General features: G+C 37.0%; 1 long non-coding RNA gene across 4 annotated transcripts in view; it reads right to left on the bottom strand.

Moving 5' to 3' along the window:
- The window catches only part of LOC138684460 (uncharacterized), a 44,663-nt gene extending 26,461 nt beyond the window's left edge, over positions 1-18,202 (bottom strand). For all 4 annotated transcript variants that reach the window (XR_011323736.1, XR_011323734.1, XR_011323735.1 and 1 more), the window contains exons 1-2: positions 17,756-18,202; positions 287-393 (exon numbers count right to left, since the gene is read on the bottom strand). This is a non-coding gene — a long non-coding RNA (uncharacterized lncRNA). The remainder of the gene's footprint in view (positions 1-286; positions 394-17,755) is intronic.
- Between the last annotated feature and the right edge of the window lie 9,450 nt (positions 18,203-27,652).

Below are 27,652 nucleotides of genomic sequence, written 5' to 3'. Positions count from 1 at the left end.
GGATTCTTTCCCACCAGACCATTTTTTGCCTTCCCCAGAGACAGGGGCAGAAGACAGCATGGGAGGCAGGGCTATAGCATGCAGCTCTGTACAGATTCCAGTCAGCACTATTGCATTTTGGAAACTTAAATGCTGTGAAAATTTAGTTGATCCCTGGAAATGCACAAAGTGCAAAAGGATGCTAAAACATCCTAAACCCAGGTGCACTGCTTTTGGAATTTTGCATTCTGCTTCTTAGATTTCACCCTATTAACAAGCCCAATCATAAATGCTTTGTGCTACCTACCTTATCCAGTTATTAAGTTGACTGATACCTCCCACTCCTTGTATTCCTTTCTGAAGACCAGCTAGGCTTTCCCAAGCATTCCTAGATAGTCAGTTCACACCAGCTCCCTTGGAGAAAAGAAAGGAAGTTGATGTAAGTTATGTATCTCTGGAAAAATTCTCTCTGAGTAGCCAGTTAGAGTTTAGTTTTCAGAGAGCTTCAGATCTGACTAAATATCTAATGTGACAGAATACTAAACTTCAGAAAATGTAATTCAGTAACTGTCACTATGCTAGAATTGTTGAGATTTTTAATCCTTCAAACACAAAATGATTCTTGCAGAGCTCACAGTAGGGGATTGCAGAGAAATCTGTATAGTATTTACTTTTTAAATGCATATTTTTCCGTACAGTAATAAGAAAAAAGATGGTGAATGCACAGCAACAAACCAGCACAGGCTTGATTTTATTTCTTTAGCTAAAGTATCTGGGGTGATACGATCTGATATCCCATTCAAATATAACTCTTCCGTCACATATCTACAGCTGCAACCTACTAGAGAAAAAGATTAAGTGGAAGGAAATTTAAGCCACAGTAGGTCTAGCAAGTCACCTGCTAAAGACTTTGGATGAGAGTCAAGGGGTTAGCTGAATTCCCAGTTAAGTCATTCTGTGTTCTTTCTCTGAAAACATCTGTGCCGAGGAATGGGATGGCAATGCATACATATGGACTTTTTAAATTTCTTGTGCTTAGCTAAACATATCTGCAGTATGGTGATGTTTTGCAGATTGTACAGATTTGTTTACCTCTTTCTGAGAAGCATGGGTGTAAATTTTTTTCTTGATGTGCTATTTCATTTAAACCACTTACTTGCAGTTCTTTGAACATGACCACATCAGGTTAATGAATAATACTGAAAATGTAAAATTCAGCTGTGCTACTACACAATCCTATCTCCACTCTGTTTCCTTGATCTGGCACCAAGTTATGGATTCTTTCAATCTGTTATGGAACAACTACCAAAAAAAGAAAAATGTGTGAAGATGTGTTTTTTCTTGCATGTCACGTATTTAGTTTTTCTCAGGTAATCTACAACTAAAGGCAGAAAGAAAATAAAAAATATTCCAAAAAGAAAAGAATTTGTTTTACTAGTTGATACTGTAGTCCATGGAAAGAGTGGGCCAGACACTAGAAAGCATATTAGTTTTTTGGCCAAATATACATCTTGTCTAGGAGATAAATTGCCAGACTGTAGAAGCCCATGTCTGCAAACAATGGCACACAAAATCTACCTCTGGCTGTCACTGGTCCTTTCTCTGCCTGTAACTTTGATGTCATTTTGATGCTTATGTGAAGCCACTTAAATGTCTTCAGGCAAGCAGAAATCCCACTTAACTATTATGTTGGTGTTAAGTCTTCTTCATGTTGCTAAAGGAGCTATGAGAAGGCTTTAGAAGTTCAATAAACATTACCGATTTTAAGATAAGGCTGCAGCATCCTTTTTTACTTTCCCTTCCTTATGTCCCTATTAGTGCTTTGTCAAATTTAATGTTTTGATCTGATTTTTTTCTTGTTCCACAGTGAATCCAGTTCTTTTACAGTCAAAATGCAGGACTGGACAAGACCATGGAGGAGCTTTATCTTAATTCCCTTGAAATCACAGGAAATAATGTGCTTGATGACTAATTTCAGAGGATCCAAATAATTTCTGCAGTACATGTCCCTACACACTATAGGCTAAAAAATCCTTTCCAGCATCCATTAAAAAATATGAGACCTGTAATAAAAGATTAAAAAGAAGAAACATAGTTTCCTACGGAAACAGAGCAGGAAAGAACAATACGCTAGCCCCCAGGGGTAGCAAAGTTTCATAAATAAAAAGGGTTACTGGTCAAAAGAAAACTGTTAGCATCATTGATGCTGTAGTGGAGGACCTAACAGAAGAAATACCACCTAGTTCCATCCAAACTGACCTGAGGATCAATTCCCTTCTTACCCCTACTCTTGTGTTCACTTTAATTTTGAGTGTGTGAGGAAAATAGGTCACCTAGGTTCTGAGAAACTGAAATTCTTCTAGTTATCTCTGAACACCTTGCCTCATGGCCATTTCAGCTTTGCCCTGCAGGAAGGCACAAAAGCCATAAATGTAGGAGTCACCTCTTCCCTTCCACCCCCTTCAGTCATTAGAGTCCGCTGGAAGCCCCAGAGCTGGGATTCGTGTAATTTAAGTACAGAGCAAACAGTAATCCTGTTACAGCCAGCCACATCCTCTTTCCTTAGGGCAGAGGGATCATGGTAAAACTAAAAATGTAGCTGCCTTTTTGTGAACAGACAGTGGGAGAAAGAAGATATAGAGAGTCATTCCCTCCTTGGGAATGGGGCAGTTTTAACATCTGTGCTTTTAGAGGTTGCCTCCTGTGGGATGGTAGCACAAAGGTGAATACAGAGTCAATCGTTCCTCCTCTCAGAAGTCAGAGCTGAACATGTAGTAACCTATAGGTTTTAGAAAGAAACATAGATAGCAGTTCCAACAATCTTCTGCACAACATTCAAGGCACCAGAATCTATCTTCAGCACAAAAAATACACTTTGTCCATTCTTCATATGCTATCTGATGTTCCTGAACTGGGATTTCCACCAGAATAGAGTTGAAACCACAGCTATACAGTTAGTGATGGGTAAGATCATTAGAAATTTTCACAAGAGGTAGACAAGAAGAAATAATGCTACAATGAACCTTGCACCGGCCAATGTAAGGGAAGACAATCAGCTTTGTCTGACGTTGTTTTCAGTTTTATATCCGTTATTTCTCTTGAATCTATTTTTGTCCAGGGGCCAAATAATCACCAAGTGCAGCTCTCCTGAACTCAGTGGAGCTGCATCAAATGAAGACTGATAAGCATCTCCCTTTAATTTGAGTACTATCAGATCAGAATTGATAGGATAGAGTCTTAACACCTTTGAAGAATTTAACCTTTGAATGTCATGGCATATACATGTTTAGTAATTACTTTATTGATATTATTATTGGGAAAGAAATACTAAGATATGCTTTAAAGTGTAATTTAGCCAAGACCAGAATGGCTAAAAGAGATCAGGAGGTTTAGGCAAAAATTGCTTTTGTCAGAGTAGAAGGTGTTTATAGACACCATGCATCACAGCTTTGGATCTTCAAAGAAGGAAAAAATGCAAGGCTCTACTGTGAATATTTGGTTTGCATATATCTTATGAACTGTGATGAAAATAGCTGCTTTGCAAGCTGTTCCATAACATCTTTATGAAGATGTTAAAGTGCTCTGGTGAAAACACAGCAAATAGGACTGTATATTTCTGTTCAACTAAAAAGATGCTATTGATTCAAATGCTGGTATATATCACTGCAGAGGAAAAGAAGGTTGAAAAGCAGACCAGAAGTGTCACAACAGGGTCAAGTGCTTATGATCTGATAAACATTCAAAGTTCACATCAATTTGATTAAATTGCCTCAACACAGTTGGTACATTTCTGGTTGTACACAATGTTGGGATGGTAATGCCACCAGTAACTCAGTTACAGAAGAGGCAACTTAACTGTTTCATGCCTATTAAACATGGAGGGAGAATCCTTGTGGGACGGATGCAGCAATGGACTTGCATGTGCAGGTACAATAAAAAACCCCAGGAAATAAAAAACAGTAAAAGGCCCCAAAATTGAAAGCTTCTTAATTTATTTGGAACCAGGTTATGGGAATCAGCTGTTACCAGTTAGGTGAAAATCCTGTGTATTAGGCAAAAAAATCTCTTTGGAACCTGTTCTAAGCAATTAGCCCGAAGTTTGGGTGACTCTGGTAGGTGCACAGGTAGAAATGCAACAGACCGTGGTATAGGCTACCAAATACCAAAAGATCTTGCCACCTCAGTGGAAGACCTAAGTGAGAATCAGAAAATGCCATCCGGTCTAATTATGAATTAATCGTTTGTTCTAAGCAAGTAGAAAAAGATAATATAAATCTCCCTTGGTCAACAAGGTACTCGGTACAAGACCAGCAGTAGAAGGAAAATTAAAACCCTTAGCAACAGAAGACTCTAAAGGGATCTCAGTGGTTTAAGACTATGTCTCCTAGCGATATTTTTTTTCTTGTCATTGAATAGTACAGAGCTTTAGCCAGAAAGTATCCTGGAAAACAGAAATAGCCACTCAGAACCTAGCTCTGCTAAAAGTTCCTCATTTTCTTTTGAGTAGGGCTGATTTGGATGGTAAATCTGTTCTTTAAAAAAGAATATGTTTTGATACATCATGGCAGAAAAACAGCTTAGAAAGAAATGTTACATTATGGTTGTTAGGTAGATAAAATATAATTTTTCTTACTAACATAACAGTTTATTGGGGGCGGGGGGGGAGGTGTCATTCTGGGATGGAAATAATTGCTCCTTTCTCAGGAGAATGGAGTCCAGCAGCAAGTGTGGTCTTTTTTGCATTGCTCTAGAAGCCTATAATTCTCAGGAATATCAAAAGCTCCAATTTATTTTCCCATTTAAACAACAAAAAAACCAATCAGAAAGTATTAGCATGAAATAGAGTTCTTAGTTTATATGTAGCTGTGTAATGGAACTGATCAAATAGACTGAAGTATTTATTTAATTAATTGTTATTTATTAGATTACTATGTTTTCTATTCACATAACAACATTAATTTTCATAAAGCTGTAAAAGCTTGAAGTCCTACTGGGTAAAACCCTGTAAACATAATACATTTCTTAAAAGAACAATGTATTAACTTTGTTTTCTGGTAGTGTTAGCAGCGTAACAGATTTCCAGTGTTCTTCTAACTCCTTAGGGCATCTAAAGAACTCCAGGAAACAAAGGTATCTTTCAGTACTTTCTGTTGTTTCCACAAGCATTTAATATTTGATGTGATATACATGCCCTACTAGCACATGAAACACCATAGCCTAGCGTGATCATGGCATATACTGCATACATAGCACAGCCTCTTGGTTTTTCCTATTTTGTTTTGCTATTTGGTATGCAAATCCACTCTGTGGTAACCTTATCCATGTGCTGCCTGTTCTGCTCATGCAAATCTTTGTAGATATCCTGAATTCTGATGCCATCTGCATCTGCTTATATTCCTTGCCTTTAACAAAGAATCAGGAGTTAGCTAGACAGATGGTGAGACAAAACTATTACCAGAGATTATCAGGAAAATATGCTATTTTAAAGACTTTTAAAAATGTAATCACCCTTATTCAGGGTAGCATTAATACAGTAACATATTGTGCAATTACTGTTAAAGTTACATTGCTTCAGTACAGGCAGCGTTACAGTAGGGTGGGGAGGAGAGATATTTTACTTTTTGTAACACTCTCAATGGCCCTGTTTTATCGCAGTCCTCCTGCTGAGGGATTACAGTGATATCCCTCTGATTTTGTTCAGTAATAACTCCACCATCTTCTTAAAATCTCTTTTTGAGAAAGAACAAAATTATGTTTGGTTGACAGTAGATGACCATTACTCATTGGCTTTTACTTCTATTAAGAATCATGGTGTTTCCCCACCAGTTGCTGGAAGGAGAGGTGTCATCCTTGCAAATGCACAGAGTCGTTGGCCTGTGGTTAAATGCACTGAATGACCTGTACAGGTGAACAGGTACAGCTTACATTTACAGCTGTGAAGACGCCTTGCAAAACAAACCTTAATCTTTGATATCTAAAGAGTGTATTTCAAAGTCCGAGTTAGTCAGCCTTGGACCTCTGAATAGTCATTGAAAAGAAATAGGCATTTGAGATTAATGCATCTGATCTCAGATAACTATATTAAAATGAGTCAACATGTGGAAGAGTACTCCATCACTCTCCACTGGTAATAAAAGGAACCTCTGTAGACTTAATCATCTAATATTGGACACTTTGGTAAAGATATATGACTGTCCCACCTGAAATATCTAACATTTCAGCATCAAGATGTATATTATTTCCGTATTTCACAGAACTCCGTGCTGTGAAAGCCAAGAAATATAGGTAAAGTATTTTCTGGGGAAGCTGGAAGAGCTGGCATGAGGTTCCTCACACCTCATAGATTACTACATGACTTAAGTGTTCATCTTGCTTTCCTTTCTTATACTGTATTCACTCATTTGATGCCTTGGTGTGTACACCAAGATAAAGGCGTGCTGCTTTTGCAGTTTGTCTTGTCTTGTAATTCTAATTCTGAATACGAGAGAAGTAAGGCACATTATTTTACAGCGTTTTCATTTTTAGGCAGAAGGCTACTGCTAGTTTTGTCAGAAAGTGCTGCATATCATGAACTAACAGTAAGTATTTGTCTAAACTAATAAAAGTGAAAGAAAAAAGCGCACCCCGAAGTCCATTCTCTTAAGTTATCAACCAGTCAAAGGTGCAACAATGAAATCAAACATAATTTTCTTTATTGGACTTTCAGCTTTTAAAGGATCCTCATCCATTTAACTATCAGCATTTTATAAAATGCTTAGATGGATAGGATCAATCCAGCTCAAGTAATTACAAGAATTCCCCAAACCTGATACAAAGTCAGATCCTGAAACTAGACAAGGAAATCACAGAAAGAAGTATCAAATAATAAGAAGCATTTTATTAAAGTTAGGATATTCAGATAACAGTGTACAAGTTACCAAGCCCTCAGCTGACAGATATCAGTGTAGTTTTATTGAAATCAAGGACCTCACACTAATTTATCCTAATTAATAACATCCTAAAGCAAATCTAACTTCAATAATAAAAAAATATTTTAATAGTTTATTGAATTCTCCTGATCTACGTTTCTTTATTATGCTCCTGGTATAGACAAGTTAACAGAAAAAAATCTTTATCATATGTCTTTCAGAGTTGTAATTAATTTCATTCCCCCAGTGTGTTACTAAACCTATATTCTCTAATACTTTTTTAGCCTTCTCACATTTCAAAAGTCCTTCTCATTGTCCTTATGCTGGCAATGGTGCCCCTCTTTGCTCTTCTTACTGTTTACCTTCAATCATTTTCTTCTTGGTTTCCCACCCCTTTCTTCTTTGGTCTTTGCAGATTAATTATCTTTTGCACAGCAGAAGTACATTTGAAATCATGTGACTTCAGGGGAAATCACTGTCCTTTCTTACTACTTATTTAAAGCCTGTTGAATAAACACAGTGTTTGTGAACCCAGGAAACAGTATCTCTTCGTAAATGGAGATCACCCCTCTTATAGGTTGTATTTCAAACCCTGTCAATACTAGAGAAGTTACACTAATTGTACAATAGATATATGTAAACTAGTTAAACCCTTGCTTAAATACCTTTCACATAACTTGGTGAATTTAATTTGGAAAAGGGTTCAACTGCTACAGGTACTAAGTATGCAGATTTGACTACATTTATATCAGATTCATTAAATTAGTACAATTTTTGAACAGAGATGAAGCTAGAGAAAAAAACCAGCATTTTTATATATTTATTGGTCTTCAGTACTGATTGTCTTTCGGCTTTTAATTTTACATGGTGTGAGAAGAATCTCTTGGGACAATTACCAAGGTCCCAAAAAGTTATTAATAATTTCATTAATTTATATTCAGTTCTGTAATTTCTTATTCAGAAATAAATAAGTGGCAGTTCTGCCTCTTAAGGACAACGTTTCATGTTTATTATTACACCTGTTCTACCTACACCTGTGGAGAGACTTATCTATTTTCTTTTTTTAGAAACCAAATGTTTTTAAATATATGCCTCACTTTGCTAAAGTTGCTATCATCAAGGTAAGTTAGGTTGTTATGTCCTATGGATTCGTAGCCATAGCACTGAGTGATGGAATAAAACTCAGTTGTGTTAGGTGTGGTTCAAATACAGAACAAAATTGTCATCTCCTCAGACCTCAGCATAAGTTAAGGGGCAATACACAGAAGTCAGCAATATGTGTTTAGTTTGGTTTAAGTCTGCTAGTTCTAATAAATGAGCTTAGTACACCATGTTTAGAGTTCTTCAGAATTAATATGGTTTTGGCAGAATGGCATCAATGCATTTTAAATTAAAATCACATTTTTTTGTAATTATCCTTAAAATGTATTTAATTGCTACTCCATTTTTTTCTATCATCATTCAAGTGCTATCTCAAGAGCACTAACTCAAAGCTCTTGAGTTAGTTACCCATCATCTAAAATCATATAGCTTTAGAGAACAGAATCATTCTGTTTATCAAAAAGAAGCCTTCTAAAATTTTTCAGGCAGAAGAAAATGATCATGAAAGCACAGAGGTGAGAGATGGAAAAAGACCTATTAAACATATTCTCTCTCTCTGTCACTGCAATGTTTTCCCCTAGAGTCTTTTATTTTATCTTGTCTAGCTTTAAATCTCTTAAGGCTTCCTACTCAATTTTTATTGGGAAACCATTTCAGTGCCAATCTCCACCTCAGGAAATTTCCTCTGATGTTCAGCTTATATTACATAAAATGACAGATATAAAATGCATTTTGGTAAGTAACTTACATATGTTCTTTTCTTAATCTTATCCAGGCATTTCTGGAAGAGCTGGTTCAATGGGGGAAAAATATATTCATGAGCATGCTTGCTAACACTGATTAAAGTAAAGTAGTCCACATTTGTGTCTCTTTGTATAAGGGTTTCTGTAAAGATGAGGTTGATATTTTATATTTTGATATTTGTGCTTGGAAGCGGGAACACTAGTTGATAGAAAGAAGGAGCAGGGTATGAGACTGAGGAAACCAAGGATCTGCAGTGTGATAACAGTGAGTGTCATTTTCTGCATAAATAGACATGTGAAGGAATAGGCCAGACAGAAAAGGCTGGTCTAGTAGGAGGCAAGTCCATATGCATAACCTACTACAGCTATGCTTCGTATGCATAAAGAAAAGGGATAAAAGGATAGGGAAAACAAATGAATAAAACTGGGGAAAAGGGGACATTTTAATGAAGAAACATACTTTTTATCCTCAGAAAACTTCAAAATTCAGAGAGTTTCAACAAATAATGTTTTAATCTTTTATCTCTTTGGTTCATTTGCCACCTAATTTCTTAACTGAAAGCTGCAGTTGTTTGTACAGCTTAGACAATCAAATCAGTTAACAAGAGCAAAAGAATATCTAACTTAGATAACAGGTCATGATGAATTAGCTGTAGCTTTCGGTTCACAGGTGGGTACATGAAATACATCTGGATGGCATATATGATCTGATGAATTATTAAAAAATACACTCAGGAAAATTGTACTAGTTGTAGCAAAAAAGGCTGTAATTCAGCTGTCCATTGTTTCTCAAGAATAAACTGCCCAGCTCTCTGATTGATAATCTTACTATGCATTTCTAAAGTGATATACGATTTACCATAAATACACAAATTCTGGATAGATATAATATCTAACTACAAATCCTTTTATGTACGATGCTGATGTAGGTTAATATTCATGCTGTGTGCTGTTATTTCAGCATCATAGATCATGGTTGTTAGAAGCAGGTACGCAGCATAGTGCAAAGGAAACCTGATCACAACTTTCTACAGAAAAGATTTAAAGAGGAAAATGCTAAGCTTTGTGTTCTGCTTCGTGCTCTATTTTTAGGCTTTGTTTAGTTAGAAGACAAAATGGACACCTGTTTCGGAAAAAGTCTTTGTGTAATTCTAGAGTGGAGGAATGGAACAGCTGTGTTGACTGTACCAAAAAAAGTAGGACATCCAAGAAAATTGCACGTAGATTCATACTTCACATTTGATTTATTTTCTGAAACTCAGGTTTAGGAACTTCAAAGTTGAAATAACTTTAGTTCTAAATAAAGCTGCCATACAGTGTAATACTAGCAGTTATAAATGTTCAGGAATGTTACAATTCATTGCATCTATTGAAAGTTGAGGAATTAATGCAAAAGATGCCAAGTTTCCTATAAACTACGTTAAAAGATGTTTAATTTCAAGGCAGGGAGAGAGTACAAATGGGAGTCGTGAGATAAACCAGTAAGTCTTACAGCTCCATGTCTAATTGCCCATGCTGATCTATGACCACTGCATGAAGCATAGCTGGTGTAAAGCATAAAACAGATTTGTTAGCAGTGGTCAGTCATTCAGACATGCTAAGGTTGCTGCAACTGCAGCAATCTTCCGTCCAGGTGACTCCCTGTAAACCTGACACAAGTTGTAGGCTAAGAGTAATATAAGCACAAAGCTCAAAGAGCTGTTTATCTCTAAATTGATAATAGCAAAAGGAAGCCTGAATTCAGACTAGGCTTGTGTACATCAAACTTTAACATACTGTGACTAGACTGTAATGTATTACTCACGACCCTTTTTGTTGTGCTGAATTTGATCATTTGGCATGACGAATTGGCAGATATTCCATTGCTCAGCCAAGCACCTAATGTACCATTCAAATTTCCATTCAAATGAAGCTGAGTTGGAAGGGGTAAGGGGTTCTTCCATGGAAAAAAATACCCAGGAAAAAATTGTTCTGCTTTAGTCCTACAGCTGGCCAGAAACTGCAGCTCTAGCTGCCTAATGACAGAACTTTACACAGATTTCAGGGGCACACCAACAAAATATTAGAAATTCTTACATTACTGATCGATGAGACAGAGATGGAGCAAAAGACATGAGTTACTTTAAACTTCCAGCTATTTCCCTAAAGATGAACACATGCAGTATAAGGCTCACAGGTACAATGAATATTCTACATACACATCTTTTCCTATGTCTTTGTTGGTATCAAGTATTCATAAACAGGTCACCTAGGGAATGCCACATATGCACCAGACATCTGGTTCATCTGAAACTGGAGTGTTCTGAAAGTCGTATTCACCAAGAATTTCAGTCAACATCAGTCAACTATCTTGCAACTGCTGTCTTAGTAAATGCTCTTAATAAAAGAGTTAGTACACATTTTCCATCATCGGCATTGTGTTTCATGGGGTTTGATGCAGTTTATATAATGAAGTATTCTGTTTACACGAAAGTAGATCTGACTGGAAGATTTTCCAAATTGTCCAAAGACCCTTTCTAAAAAAATAATACAAAAAACCAAATGCAAACCTTTCAATTAGAACAGACATATTTTGTATCACTTCACAGCTGAATTGCTGATTGGTTTAGAAGAGACCTTTGTTCACATTCTCTCCTTTGTTAAAATAAAGTTTTCACCCCGATTGTCACAGGAATACCAAAGGCTGGAAGCTAGACTTCCCACATCACATACTGGTCCTCAAAAAATTTAATCACAGAACAAGTCTTACCTAGGCCTGATAAATCTTTGGCATAAATTGAAATAAAGCCTAACTTGAATATTTAAAAAACAAATGCAATGGAATATTCCATTGCATATTTTGTATGTAGCTGAGTGACTGCATGAAAGGGATGCTTTGTGCCAATTCCTGCCCACACACTTTTCTGTGTTTCTTCTGCATGAGAAGAGCAGGGACTGAATGCCCATGCCATACCTTCCTTGACTGCACAGAGCTTTGGCTTCAGCCTCTTAATCTTTCTGCTGCAAGAGCAGAACTTTCCCTGAGGAGTCAGAAAAGAATAGGAGAAAATCTTTGACCTTCAGTGTCTTAGGTTTCAGTAGATAGTGTGCCTGTTTGTGCATTCTCCCTATATGGAGTAGAATCTGAAGACGCAAACTAATTCTAATTATTTAACTACTATCATCATATAAGTTGACAGGGCACTTTAATAGAGGTCTTTGTTCCTAATCGTTGCTAGTCCTTAATCTCACTAGAAGAATAGTGGCCACCTAAGCATTTTTTTTCCTACTGGTTATCATCAGTGCAGATGTATTTTTACTTTTGCACTTTTTACCCCTCTGAAAAGTGGTGTGAACCTTTTTTTTAATGTTATGTGTATAAATGAGAAAAGAAATATTATCATCAAATTTCCTCTGTAAGGATGTGTGTTTGCCTTCCTGTTCAGAAGACACTATCCTTCCTGCCCCTCGGAGTGAGTCTCTGTGTCTTCCTTATCATCTCTTCCAGAAAAGGAAAAATCTCACTATATAGAGAGCTGGGGCACCAAGTTAGTGAATACCAGAGGTTGGTAGATCAATTCTAGCAGATGCATATATCTTGTCAGATTAGCACTGTTTCGAGCTGTACAGTGTATCTAAAAATGACTAATAAAGCAGCAAATGAAAATCACTTGAAGAACAAAATACTCTGTAGTGTGCTCTCTATTGCTTCTGAACTACACCAGGCAGCAGTCTCTCTTCTCTTACTGTACCCTATCTTTCATAATCCCCCTTAGATCAAGTTTTTAAAGGAAATTGTGTATTTAGAAGGAAGGCTTCTAAAATTTAATAAATGTTGCTGGGCTTTTGTAAATCTAATATTATCTGTTATCTCTACTTCAAAGGGCAGAAAAGCTGCTGTTACCAGCTGGAATCTCTGACTTTTAAAACGAAAAAGTAACTGAGCACACATTCCTTATACAGGTCAGGGAAACGGGATACTATTGTAACTCTGGTTAAAAAACATCAGAGAGGGAACTGAAGAGGCACCAAGTGAATTTGTCCTCCATTTCTTCGTTAACTGTCAAAGTGGTCTGTAACAATTCAGACAATGACAGTCTTCCTCATTAAACCAAGCAGTGGACTCAGTCAAAAATACCCTGCCTTTGCCATTATTCTTTATGCCACTGGTCAGTGTTTTCCAAGCCAAAAGTTATAACTAAAACAAGGTTTGCAGGAAGAAGTAACGCCTTTTAGGAAGCCAACTGAAAAGTTACAATACTGTCTCTTTCAAATCATTATGGTGACTACAGCATTCCTATAGCTAGCATGGTAGTGAAAGCTACCACACAAAAGACCTCTACCAAATGACAGTTATAATGACAGACCAATGACTACTTTTGAAATAGCAATTTCAGTTATTTTGTACATGTAGTCTGACTTTTTTTGACTATATTAGAGTATGGATATGAAAAACATCATTAAATTATACTATTCTAAGGTTTCTTCCAGATTGCTATTGTATTACTGTCAGTAGATATATTTCCACAGGTCTTAGTAGTGTTTGGATTATAAACCATCTATAGCTTCCCCATTGAAGTCAGAGCTCCTGTGAGGTGGTCCTGCAATCATCCATGTGTTCAGAGAGTGAATGGAGAATAGAGATAATGAGGGTGGGATACTTTTCCACATTAATCATTACAAAGTTATGACTCTAGCCTAAGATATTTGTCAAGTTTCTTCTAAACTTTGTGGAGAGAAACAGGCACATCTGGAAGGCAAGTCCACAGACAGTGTCTAAAAAGGCAAATAGCAGGCTCTCCCTTTAGAAGTGCTTCTCTCTTGTCCCACTAATTATTGGGGAGCCTAGAAAACAAGCTCAAAGAGAGTCTGCTTTTAGAGGTTAATTTAGGGGGGATAAATTCTAACCATAGCATAAATCAATATACTTGAATCCTTTCTAATTGTTTCTTTCTAAATCTAACTTTTATAATTATTTCTATAGTTTTAAGCTAATTTTATTTTTGCAGACCAGTTTTACATTGAAAAGCCTGCCTCACTGTTTACCTTGGGAGTCTCTACAGTAATCTGGTGAAGTATTCAATCACCATCGAGAATTACTCATTTTCAGCTTTTGGCCTGTTACTCTTTCTTTACACCCCCCCTTACTGTAATAAGTAATTATTTTCCTGCAGTGCACATGAATTTCCACTAGAAAACTTGGCTTATGCTTTCAACTCTCTGCTCTTCATTTAAACTACCTAAAGAACAGAGAATAGAATCTGCCCAAAAAGAATATATCATCCCTTTGATACTATTGAATGATATGTTTGGCCTTTAGTCTAAGAAGTTTGGACTTTGCTGATCTGGATGCCCCCAAGAGGGGGTTGTATCCAAATGGTGACCTCGTATAACCTTTCTTAGCTTGTGAATTGACAAGATCGTAGCACATGATTTTACAGTTCCTCTTAATTAATTTGCCATTACATTTCCACAATCTTTAGAGAGAAAGAGATTTTTAGTGCTTTATTCATTTTCTAATATCTGTCCCTTGGCTGCAGTCCTGAAGTTAATGCTCACTAATAGTGTGTTCTTTGTCTGCCCAGTTACCAGGGTCATCGTTTTTCAAAAGAGGTCTCCAGAATGTAGAAATGATTCTTCAGTCACTGTTTTTCTTTTTAACAGAGACCTTTTCTATGTTCCTTTTTCCTTTATAGCCTACAGCTGAGATGTTTTGCTCTGCCAATTTTTTATTTTCTGCACAATCCAATTCTTCAGTCATCAGAGAGTGAACTTTGCATTTGATTGTTTTATTAGACAAAGTCGCAGTAGAAACTGGTATAAATTATCCTAACTAGAGAGTATTTTGATCTGATTTTAGTTTATACACAACCACCAAAATACTTCTTTTAAGTTTTCTTCCTTCAGGATGACGTCACTGACAGTTGCAAACAGAGTAGGATGAATTTTTTTTTTAACAAAAACGAAATTATGATCAAAAGCATTATCCAGAATGAGTTGTTCTGATTATCTCAATGAAGAAGAGATATAAATAAATGTTTATTTTCAGTAGAATTGGGGGGGGGGTGTGTTATTACTTTTACCCAAAAAAAGTTACAAAACATGAAAAATATCTTTTTTATCCAGGAATAGAAATAGTATGAACTTTGGAAATAGGAGGAAAATTAAAGGAGTGAGAGAACAAAAAAGGAAGTGGTTCTTTAGATTTCGTCACCAGACTTTGGGCTGTATAATGAGAACCTGTGTGTTTCAATAAACGTTGTACCATGCTGGAGGAAAAAGAAGGGCTTGAAGTGGGATCTGAAATACACTAGTTATAGTAAAAAATATATTATTTCAATAGGCTGAGAAAGTCTGTCATCTATTAATATATTTGTAAAGGAATGCTTCCCTTTTCAAATACAGTGGACACCTCTAGCTTTCTAAAGCAGCCTTCCTTCATCTGCCAAACTATTCTGTTCACATTTAAAAAAGAATACCCACAATGAGTTTTCTTAGTTTTGTAATTTAGTGGATCAAATCACATAAAATAATTATATATTTCCTTGGGCATGTGTTGTTTCTGTCATTTTGCTGATGAAAAGCGCACCAGAACTTCACATCTTCAGACACTGATGAAAGGGAAAAGATTTGGGACTATATGAGTGTTCTGGAGTTCAGAATTACAACTTCATAAGGAAAAGGCATTTCCACATGGCAAGGACCTGCAGTCCTACCCACAGATTTCCTACTGAGATGTATTTAAAAGCCTTCAGAGTGCTCCACGAACCTTAAATTTCAGCTGACCTACATCTTTGCATTATTGCCCTTGATCTTTTAAAAGCTTCATATTCCCTTTTATAATAAAACCCCACCAAACTTCCTATGACATATCAATCCCTTTCAAAAAGCTGCATAATTTAAAATATGCACCAGCAGCCTGGTAAATTCAAGTGAAATCAAACACACTTTGGAAAGAATTTAAGTCATTTTCTATAAATAAATGGGAGAAGCTTGTGTTAGACAAACATGAAAACTAATCATGTGCTGTAGGATTGCTTCAGGTGCTTAGGTATTTGGCAAACACCCTAAAATAATTTTAAAAATTAATACTGTTACGTTATGGACATGTTTTACATTCAGTTCTTAGATAAAAATATACACAGGTATTCAGCCATTCAAGATCTGATCATCTGTTATTTCAAGTTTGATAAGATTTATCTACCTTTCTGAAAGTACTAAGAAAGCCTATTTCTTCACATTCTATATTTTCAAGAGAGTTTACTGTTTATGCAGGCTGGTCACAGTTGGGTATAATATATCTATGTGTCAGAAATTGGAACAGGCAGTAGACATTATAGATGAATTGCCAGGAAATTACCCCAAGTGTGCTGACTTCCCAAATTCCTTCAAATGACTTAACAGGTTTGACATGGCAGCTCAGTGTTCCGTTTGCTTAGGGGACTTAGGAGAATCAGCGCTTCCAATCCATTGCTAAGGTTTGGGTTTTTCACATTTACATAGTAATAAGGAGCTTAGGGAATCTGTAACCAGCAGAGAAAAACATTTAAGTCAGTATTATTACCAGTAACAGTGCTTAAGTTCATTTGTACAATTCAAGTTAAAAGTCTTTATTCTTCTAAGAAAAATTAGATGGGCAGATCATATTATTATTGCTGAATTGTTGATAAGCAGCATCGTCTTTGATCTGAAAGGCTTTTGGTTCACGGCAGCACTGGCAGTAGCAGACACACTCATTCTTGATGAGACAATGAACTGTGTAAGGGTGACAGGCTTTATGGCAAAAGGCATCACATACCTTCCACAAATCACTCATCTGTCTAGTTCTGGATGGTATAATTCTGTGACCTATGAAATTAAAAGCAGAAACCTTGATTTTCTCTTTATAGGTCCTTGCATCATCCAGGATAGAGAATGACTGTCAGGCTCTCATCGCTACATGAAATTAAAGGCATTTTGCAAGCGTAGCATCATTCTGCTGAGGTTAGGGAATTCCCCTCTAATGAAACACATTGTGGTCTAGCATCTGGGAACTTACATATACAGCTATGAGGTGGATACAATAAAATAAATGTTCTTGTTTATGTTAAATTTACCCTCACTACATCTCCTGCTATTATTTCACAGATCCTCTAAATTAGCAGAAAAACGAAGCAAATAAGAGTTGCCTAGGCCTAGTGAGTGACGGGAAAATGGCCTCCAACCAGATTCTTCTAATTTGGAAATAATCATACTTGAGGTGTGTCAAACTGTTTGTTAATGCTACAACTAAAATGTTATTCATGTTTTTAGAGCTTGTCTGATTTCCAAAACAACCATAGTCTAAAAATAGAAGAAAAGTAACAGAACTGAAAATTACTGAAAAAATTGTACCACATTAGATAGGCTGCTGAAGATACCAGGAGGTAATTGGTTTGACTATACCAATGTCCCTTTTTTACTATGATATAACTATACAGCAATTAGGTTATTCTTGTAAATGGCATGGTGACTACAGCTGTAAAAAGACATCACTGCCATCTTCTGGTAATAGCTCATTTGGCTTGCCAGCATGTGGGTTTTTATTTATTTATTTCTCTTTTTATAGAACACTACACAGGCAATCAGGGGTTTTTGTTTACAAGACCAGCAAAATGTAAGCATTGTGCTTTAGCATTTGGAATTTGTTTCGATCAATAATTTTATGCTGCTCTAGAATTTCTGAACCGCTATATGACTCCTACTGGTGAAACATTCTTGAGATTGATTTTCCTTTGAGATTGTGGATACCATAAGTCTAGAAATGTGAATTTAATAGCACAATCTTATATTACACTTCTATCCCAAAGTGCAAGCTACCTAATGATGGAATGTATGGAAACAGAAACCCTGTGAGAAATTTCATGAAGATCAAGTTCAATTGAATGTCAGTGATGCTAGCATGATCACCCCCATTTATATTTGCTGAGGATCTAAATCTCTTAAACAGGTTATAGTTACGTATTTGTCTGTGTGACTAAAATCTGCTTTCTGCTTCCTCCAGACCTTTTGGTGCTTTAGCCTTACCTCTGATAACTTGTTGGATTCTGTTTATCGCTAATCATCAAACAGAAACAGAATAGCAGCAGTCTGTCTTGCTCCAGGAGATGTAGCCTGATTTGTGACATGATCTTTACTCATCTTTAGCATCAAACGTCATTGCTACTAATAAGTAATAACAGTGCTATTAATAATTAGTTCCAATCTTACTTGATGATGTATTTGTAATGTCTCCTCCTGGAGAGTAGGAAATCACCCTGAGTATAAAGGGAAACTATGGCATGTAATGTAGCTGCTTTATAAAATGTAATACCCATTCCCCTAAAGATTTGTCATATCTTTGGAATTTCCTCAGATACCAATTTAAAAAAGAAATGTTTTTTTCACATTCAAAATCCTGACAGTTACTCGGCTTACCGTAAATTAATAAATACATACACATTTTTGGGTGTTAACATAGACATAGGGCAGAAGAATATGGACTGCTTTTGAACAATTTCACATATGTGAGTCGTCATGTCCGCACACAGCAACAATGGAGTATGTCAGGTCATCTGTTCCATGCAAACAAAGTTTCCAGTGTAATGAAAAGCTTGACAGTCCAGATGAGGTAGTCAGAGGCTATGAAGGTTCAATGGGAGCTCCAGGCAGCACTAAGCACCCCAGCACTTTGGCCTTTCCAAAGCAGGCGGGGGGGGAGAACTTGCTGGCCTTGCTGAACATGCAGTAAAGGCAGCCAGAGGGTTTCCATTAATTTCTGAAGTTACTGTGCTGGCAGGAACGGTGAGTTACTCTCCCGGTTCGGGTGGCTCTTCAGTTTTTTGCCGTATTGCTCTGTACACTGTTAGAAACTGCGCAGATCTTGGCCCAAATGTGTCTACATAGTCAAAAAGTTACTTTTATGTAGATGCAGCCGTGATCAGCAGTAGCATCTCCTGAGGCTGGTTATTGCACTAAACCAGCATTTGGTCCAGCTTGACAGGACAGTCCTCAGGGCCTTGTGGGGCTGGGGTTCAGATCTGCTGGCCATATAGCAGTCTTTGTTTCTGGCCCCTACTCAATGCACTGCAAAACAGGGTGAGCAACTGCGGCGGTTCCTGCCAAGGCACCCTCCTACCTGTGCGGCTTCCTCTTCGCTCAGCTGCAGCCCCAGCCCCAGCATGTCTGCTTGACTGGTCTTTCAGAAGGGAAAATATATTTCCCTTGTACTTCTTCTGTACTGCAAGCCTAGCCTCGATTTGCGGTCTATATATTTAAGTATAAATCTTCCATTCAATTGCTCAGAGCCACTGTGAGAGTCATATCCCTCCTGCAGATATTTCCCTTTCAAAGCAGCCAGTCTGTCCTCAAATGAAGAGATCTGCGATGGTAAATTTTTCAGAATCATTTCTTATTGGAAGCAGAGCTGTTCTCCATAAATGCAGGAGCCAACCATCTTTAAACCCAGAGCTGGATAGTAGGTTTTCACTGCCCATTCATGCCAGTGACAGATGCCTGGCAATCAGGAGCTGCTTGTCAGTTCCCAGACAGGAGGCATAGAATGTACACTTCTGTTAAAAGAGCAGAGAGGCTGTTGGTTAACACAAGCTTTTATGATGAAGTTGGCACACGTTTTCATACAATGTCACTCAAAACCTTTTACACCGCAGCGCATCCCCCAGCTGCGAGCCAGCTGGTGATTGCAAGGGAGGAAGATCTGAGGTACGGTAAAATACTTCTCATTGTAAGCAATTTTGCAGAAAAGTAGTTGCAGCTTTAAAGAGCCCTCCTAAAGCACGCATCTCTTTCCCTTACCTGCTGGTTTTTTCATTTTATCAGCCTGCTGCTGATTCGGCAATTTGTGGTTTGTTAGTATACAGTGACTTTCTGAATGCTGATCCTAAAGCAAACTGTACAAAGAGATGCAAAGAAAGGATTACAGAATGGGCTTCCTTTTGCTGTTCATCCATGCAACCTAGTTTTATGTTTACTAATCAGTACTTTCCAGGGCTTCCAGAAAACCAGAGTAAAAAACATGGGAGCCCATTCTTATAATTTAGCCATAAACAATGTAATCATAGAATCATCGAACGGTTTGGGTTGGAAGGGACCTTAAAGATCATCTAGTTCCAACCCCCCTGCCATGGGCAGGGACACCTTCCACTAGACCAGGTTGCTCAAAGCCCCATCCAACCTGGCCTTGGACACTGCCAGGGATGGGGCACCCACAGCCTCTCTGGGCAACCTCTTCCAGTGCCTCACCACCCTCACAGTGAAGAACTTCTTCCTTACATCTAATATAAATTTACCCTAATATTAAAAGCAAATCCAGTCCCATCAATCAACATTCAGAAGTAACTTGCTGGGAGTAGTAGGTTACTGTGCTCGCTTGAGTGCTTTTGAAAATACACTCAAAACTTAAGGAAACTCAGTTAATTTTTTTTCCCCAAAATTCAGTCTGGTCCTGAGGCTTGCAATAATCTCTCCACTACAAAATGCAGCACACCGTAATCAATAGCAGAGATGTAGGGGAAAGAACCAGTAGCATGGAAAAATCAGTGACAAAACTAACAGGAGAAATACTGGAAGGTCCCTTGTTCTTGATCTTTTCCTGGGTTAGAAGTCTTTATCAATGAAAACGAAAGGAAAATCATGGAACTGCAACACATAGGGAACTATGCAATAGCTATTATACCTTAATGTCATTTACTTTAGTCCTTTCTCCACACTTCTTCAGTAATTTTTTTATATCTTTACTCTGCTTAGAAGTTGAACTGGATTGTGGCACATTCCCAGGTGTTCTTAAAGAACTGCAGTATTTATTTTTAGCATATTAACCTTAACAACTCATTAAAAAGTCATCTTCCTCCAGGGGCCTTCTCTTTGCAACCAGTCCTAGTAGACTGAAAATTAAAATAGTGTATAGGAGTACCAACATTTCTGGTTTTCTGAGTTATTCATCAATGAAAGCAGCACTTTTACCAATATAGTTATGAGAGCCTCAGTGGCTTAGCTTGCAGTTTTTCAGAACTTGAGATAGACTGCCAGTGGTTAAACTAAAGTGGGTTTGTAATGGTAGCATTCAGCTTTTATTTATAAGTTATTTCCGTATTGTGTTAGCTTTATTTCAAGGTTAACTATGAAATGCTGTTTCTTGTGTTATTGTTTCTCCTGGTTTTACTCATAATTTTCAGGGGGAAAAATCATAAGAATTGGCGTATAAATTAACTATTGGAACATTCACGTATTAAGTTTGCTTATAAAAGAATCATGGAGCAAGTATAATAAATTAATGTAGAGGTCTTGATGGTTCTTTTGGTTCCATATTTTCATAAACATTTTAATACTGTTAGCGACTCTGAAATAAGGACTCTAAACTTTCTTCATGAGCCAGATTATTAGATTATGTGAACCATCCTAACTCCAGTCTAGAATTTCTTTGCTTCCTTTCAGTCTTTTCCTTTCCTGGTTAATTCATATGTAAATTAGTGTTACACAGGGCATGAACTAGAGCCCAGAGTCGCTGTCCCTCTATATCTCAGTCCAAAAAGGCATTTATGAGCTTACTCATATAGTAGCAGTGGGATTAGTTGTGTGTTTAAACTTAAAATATACTCTAACTCCCTTCTGAGCTGGGTACCAATCCCTCCAGATGCTGGGAAGAAGAATATGGAGAGATTAGTGAGCCTGTGTGATGACAACCATTTCAGTGATCTGCAGAGCTCCTTCTTTAGGTGACTGGGGTTTTATTTGTTTTATATATTTTAAAAGCTAATAAAATTTGAGACAGATCGTCTCCTGTATCTACAAGCTAGTGGGATGGGAATCCTCAGGAACAGACTGTGGTTTCCTGCTACTGGGAACAATTCTTTGCTGGCACTGGCAAGAATTGGAGGAGTCTGATAACACGAGGATACTGGGGCTTTCATTCTTCCCATGAAATATTATTCCATGATTAGTAGGATATTTTTCCTTTCAAATATGTAATGATGCCAACACCTTTCCAAACACTGTTCAAATCTGGCATGTATGATCCAGCACTGCTCTACACGTCTGGCTGTAAGAGACATGATGTCAGCTTTGGTAATACCTTCCAACCACATTATCTTGCTGCTTTTATATTCTGCTTCCAGACTTTTGGAATTCCTCATTAGCTACTAAGACACAGTATTCAAACTAGAGACCCATTGATCATTTTAACTGCTTGAGTGACCAGAAGTCACCCTTAGTAATCTCTGTTGCCTTTAGTGACTAATTACCGGCTGATATTTTTGAACCTCTGAAAAATGCTGAATGGTTGAAAGTAAACAAATGCAAACAAATTGAATCCTGAAATTTCTTCATTCTTCAGTAAGAATCGCAAGAAGGTCTAATGATGTCAGTAAATTTACACCACCCTAGGAATGTTTGTTGTAACAAACAGAAACCACTAAGAAAAAACCACCCCCCACACACACTTTTTTCCACCAGTTTTTTCTATAATTACAAGCCTTCAGGTTTTTTTCAAAATAAAGTATCTTGTAAAGCAACTTGTTATAGATCTTTTATTTTAAAATGCATTTTAGTAATTCTGACATTTTATATAAAAGACATAAAGATGCCAAGTCCCTCAGTACATATACTTGCATTTTTTCAACTATTACAAATGTTAAGCAGATTTAGGAAGTGGAAAGTGACTACTGTTTGTTATGAACTGTATTCATAAATCTGCCTTGGATGGACTTAAAGTTGATATGAGTAAATGACTAATGGACTTGAATTATTGAACTGTTCCTTGCAGTTCATAAATAACACACTTTTCCTTAAAGCTGCCTATATTTTGTATTGCAAGCTTAGGGTCTAAAAGCTACTGCATCAAAATGAGTCTGGACTAAGAAGCTTTTTCAGAAACTGCCAGAACAAGAGATGTCATATATTAAAAAACAAGCAGCATTTCTATGCCACAGGAATAGGCACATTCCTTATGACATGTTTATCTCTAAAATATGGTTCTGCTGGAATTTACTATGTCTCTTCTAGACTTGTTTCACAAGTTCAATGGACTGGACAAACAGTTTCTTTTGAGACAGCATAGCTTGATAAGAACAGATATGTACATTTCAATATATGTCCCACTTACTGCAGTGCTCTTCTTGTAGAACTGAGCAAATACTAATCAAACCTTGCAACACTCATTAAAGTTGGGTATGACATACAGACATCATTTTGTCTACAACTGAAATGCAGTAGCCTCTCCAGTAAGCACTTTTTTTTTTTTTAGAAACCCATGGTATGAAATATATTTGTAACCTATTTCTTCTTTGTTCAGATGCGGATACATCTGTTACTAATTAAAATTGAATGTCGAGAAAAGAAACTTTATAACTTAAACCTGCACTTAAAATAGTTATGTAAAAATTGTTGTAAGGCAGTATAGCTGCTTGTATATAGCCATCCCTGTAATCTTTTATCCTGTATAAGATTGCATAGAGGTTTAAACAGCTGTTTGTTTTAGAAAAGCATTTTAGTTCCTGGTCTGTTTGTTCCTAAAACCATTCTCCAAGTTGCAGCAAGGGTTATTACTCGATGCTGCTCATTTGAACTTTGATCAGGGAAAGAATTACTACTCTCAATTAGATCTTATAAAATGTGAAAACTTCTTATAAAGCTGGCACCGATGCTTTCGCTGATTCTTTTTTACTTCTGCCTAATAATTTCTGCAAGCTCTGAGCATTGCTAGCTTCTGTGTCTATAAACAACAGCACACTTCTATAAGTGTTATTTTAATGAACAAATTTCAGGGAGTAACTTTGCAAGGCACAGTTGTGTGAGCTTCATCAAGAAACAGGCTGCCGCTAGACTCCACAAACAGCATTTTTGAAAGAGATGTAAAAAAATGACTGAGTCCACAGCTAGTCTCTACAGATATTTTCTCCCTTGCTCTTCCATACACATTCATCCATTCCAGATTTATTACCAACTAACTTCCCAAACGTCATTATCTCCATTTAGAGGTGATGAAACTTGATGAATGCTCTTGCACGTATACCCCATTCTCTTCATCTGCTACATTTTGTCATTCTGTCAGATAAAGAAATCAGATATTTTTGGCATGGCTTGATATTGCCATTTAAAGGCTCATGTTTATGTTATCTTCTATTGCTCCCATCCATTTTTATTAATAAATAACGAAATGTTTTCCATTTGCTTCATCATCAGATGTTAAGAAGTGGAGATTAGCAGATTTGTTTGAATATGCTTCTAAAAGTATATTCAGCTTCTGTTTAGCCATGGAGGTTTAGCTAAGACACGGTCTGCTGGTGGTCCTCGCAGCAGCTACAAAGAGAGTGAAAAATCCATCATGGACATTTGTAAACATTTCAAGCTCTTTTGGGGTAAGATCCTCTCTGACTTAAGGGTCAAAGTAATATTTGGGCATTGCTTATGATCTTTTTTTATGATTGAGCTGATGCAAGTGACTCGGCATATGGATAAAAAATTACCTTGGATGTTTGTCTCAGGATAAGAAAAAAATATGGTGAATGTTTTATGAGCTACTTAACATGTCTACTGTAGGTTTGAAAATTTTTACAGAATAGTATTCTGTTAGAATATTCATTGAAAATTTTCTTTAAAAATTAAAACATTCTGTAATATGAGTCAACATTGCTGTTCTTATGTGTCTGAGGAAAAGAGAAATTTTATATAATGTAGCACTCCATTTCAAATCCTTTTTATAAGGAGGGTTAAATTATTTTCCTTTTTCTTTCCAAACTTACTGTTATTATAGCATAGAATTGATTTATTTAAAATATAAAATAACTAAATCTTTAAACTATGTTAGACAAATTTTGACTGATCTCAATTTTTTTCCTATCAGTAAGAGTTTTGAAACTTGGCGTTCTTTTCTCAGGTCAGAATAAGAACAAATATTAAAATCTCATAATACTTTGCAGAAGAGAGTGTCTTTTCTTTGCCCATTTCTTCTACAACTTGGGAGGCCAGTAAGTTTGGACACAAGCACTGTCTAAATACAAGCATATCTAAATAGTATAGTTGTACCCAGAACATGCTAGAGCCAGGAGACTCCCATTTCCTCACCCCAGTGTCTTAACCTAGATCTGCTTTGCCACCCATAAGAAGATCAGGCCTTTTTGCATATGATTCCCCACAAAAGGCTAATGCGGATTTAGCATAGGAATTCGGAAACAAGTGATTAACAATTACAAATATACAGAATATAATGCAATGAAAAGACATGGTCAAAAGTGATACTTAGTATGTAATGTTTGCAATGGCGCTATTTGCTTTAATACTATCTTAAGTGTGATAAACTGCAGCAAACTTTTCCGTCTGAATCGGGCTATAGTGAGTCAGAATTCCAAGGAAAACTATTTTAGCATCATTGCCAAGCAGAAGCAAAATATAACAATCACTTTTTTACACAGAAACTTATAAAATTCTCATATTGGATTGAACAGCAAACACTCTATAGATAGGAACTATTAAGAAATAAAATACTATGTCAGAATAGCTCGAGTAGCAGGATTCGGGATTAGACAAGAACTAATCAAAGCCAGGATCTTTGGCACCGCACCAAGCCCCAGTGACTCAGCTAGCAGCTAGAAAAATCAAGGGAGACAGCTGGAAGTGCATGTAGAAAATCTACCCTCCCAACCTTTTAGAAAATAAAAATAAAACAGGACTATGCTGAGATAATTACTCCAGTGTAGTGCCCTGCTTTTCACTCCATGGAGACCCTGGTGCATAGAAACTGTTTATCTGGCTCCATACTTTTTATTTCCCCTTATTGGCCCGCATACATGACCAATAAAAATACTTGACAGTGTTGGTGTGAATAGAATATTTCAGTTGGAAGGGATCTACAACGATCATCTAGTCCAATCAGGTTTCCTACCCAGCAACTTTTCCTGGGTCCCTTCCATTTGCTGTCATCAGTACTCTGCCAGATCTGCAACGACGAGAGTCAAAGCCTGCTACTCCTGCTTACCCGTTACACTGCGAATGGTTTTCAGTCAAAGACAATTATGAAAGATTATTTTTGCTTAGGAACAAACTACTGCATAAGACATCTGTATTTAACAATAAAAAAAGAAAAAACATGCAAGATCAGGAAATCTATTTCCACCATCATCTTTTTCACATACTCGGAGATTCCCCGAAGGCTGAGGGTATCTGTCTCGCAGTGATTCCCAGCACTGCTGCAGGGGAGGGCGGTGTATTTGCAGGGAAGGGATGGTTGGAGAAATGCCATGAAGATACCTGAAACTTACTCACAGAGGTGAAATCTGTGTGTAGAGGATGCCTTCTGATCAAGTATATCAAATCAAAGCATTTTGGTCAAATGAACATTGAGTACATCTGTCCATAGTGCAGTTCAGCCCGATATTTTATCAGAAAACCAGCAGTGTTTATGAACATGGGGCTTTCATGTCTCACTGCCTAAACTATGAAGTACTCGGTCTTCTCCTTAAAAGCTTAAACATATCCCAAACAATTCTCTTTGATCTTGGTCAAAATTCAGAGGACAGTTTGGTCTATATAATCTTAGTGTTTTATATTCTTAAATTGTCTTCTGATATCTATACTCCCCCCACCTCCTGCCCTCCTTCAGTGTTTAAATTGCTGGCCTGTTTTTCTTGAGTGAATAATGCAAGAAACTCAGTGGGAAGAAAAATAAATTTGTTAGAGCCTTTGTACATGTTTCTTTTTTTAAGTTTCCTGTTGGCTTAGGCACATTGTGTTCCTCTGTATCACATCCTTTTAGAGCCATATGTGGAAGCAATAAAGTGTATCACTGCCTTCAAAGATACGGAGTATTTGTTTAGCTAACTGACTAAGGAAAATACTATGAACTCATTAACAAATATGGTTATATGTGGTCACTTAATCATAGAGAGCGGGCTGCAGAGCAGAGCACAGGAAATGTTAGTCAGCACAGGCAATGGATAACTGTCAATTACTGATCTCAAGATTTCTTGCCGGGGGAAGGCAGACAGCAGGTTAGCAATAAAATACATTAAGTTTGCCAGCAGTTTCCATTAAGATCAGATTTCCAACCATAGAAATGTTTGCAGATATAAGTGGTGATTGCTGACTGGATTCAAAAGGAGAGTTTTCTTCCTTAAACACAAGATACTGCCTATTACAGTCAGAGCTCATGTAGAAGGAAACCTACACAGGATTAGGAAATCTGTTTTTGCAAACATCTTTTCCACCAGTTCAGAGACATATAAATGTGTACCTGCACTGCACGTTTGGGGGTAGTCCCATCTAAAGAAAGAATAAAATTAAAAAATTCCTTTTAAAATATCTGCCCATTTCCTCTCTGTATTGCTTTAGTCTGCGTTGATCAAGAATCAAGTGTTTTCCTTGCTGTGCAAATGTATGATACACGCTGAAGAAAAAGACCTCTGTTTTGCAGGACTATGATGTGCACGTGCCTTGAACATTTCATAACCAAAACTTTTGATGATACTACCTTTTTTCTTCTTGGTAGTAAAGAAAGGATTTATGTTTTCCTGACAAATGCTGTACCACATAAGTAACGCCTGAGAATAACTGTGGCATCAGGCTAACAGATTTGCCTGTCCTGTGGAGAAAGACAAAGTTTAACAGGGAAGTAAGACAAGTAATAGCCCAGTTATGCTACAGCAGAAAAACTTAAAAGGAAACAGCCTTGTCCAGCCTTGGATGAAATTCACAGAAACAGTATTTGATTTTTACAGGTAGAATTAGAAAGAGTTTCATTAAACATCAAAAATGATGATTGAGTTTTATAAAGTCTGCTTTTCGGTCTGAACTGAATTGGATGAGTTTGGAAAGATTTGCAAATATTTGTGACTTCTTCTGTCTTCTCAACCTCTAAAATTTGGCAAAACTCAGATCTTTTCTGGGTACTTTATTAACAACTTTTGTTAGATCGACAATTTTCAATCTCTGACA

This window comes from Haliaeetus albicilla, chromosome 2 (assembly GCF_947461875.1).
Source record: "Haliaeetus albicilla chromosome 2, bHalAlb1.1, whole genome shotgun sequence".
NCBI lineage: Eukaryota > Metazoa > Chordata > Aves > Accipitriformes > Accipitridae > Haliaeetus > Haliaeetus albicilla.
This window is presented reverse-complemented; position numbering and strand designations above follow the sequence as displayed.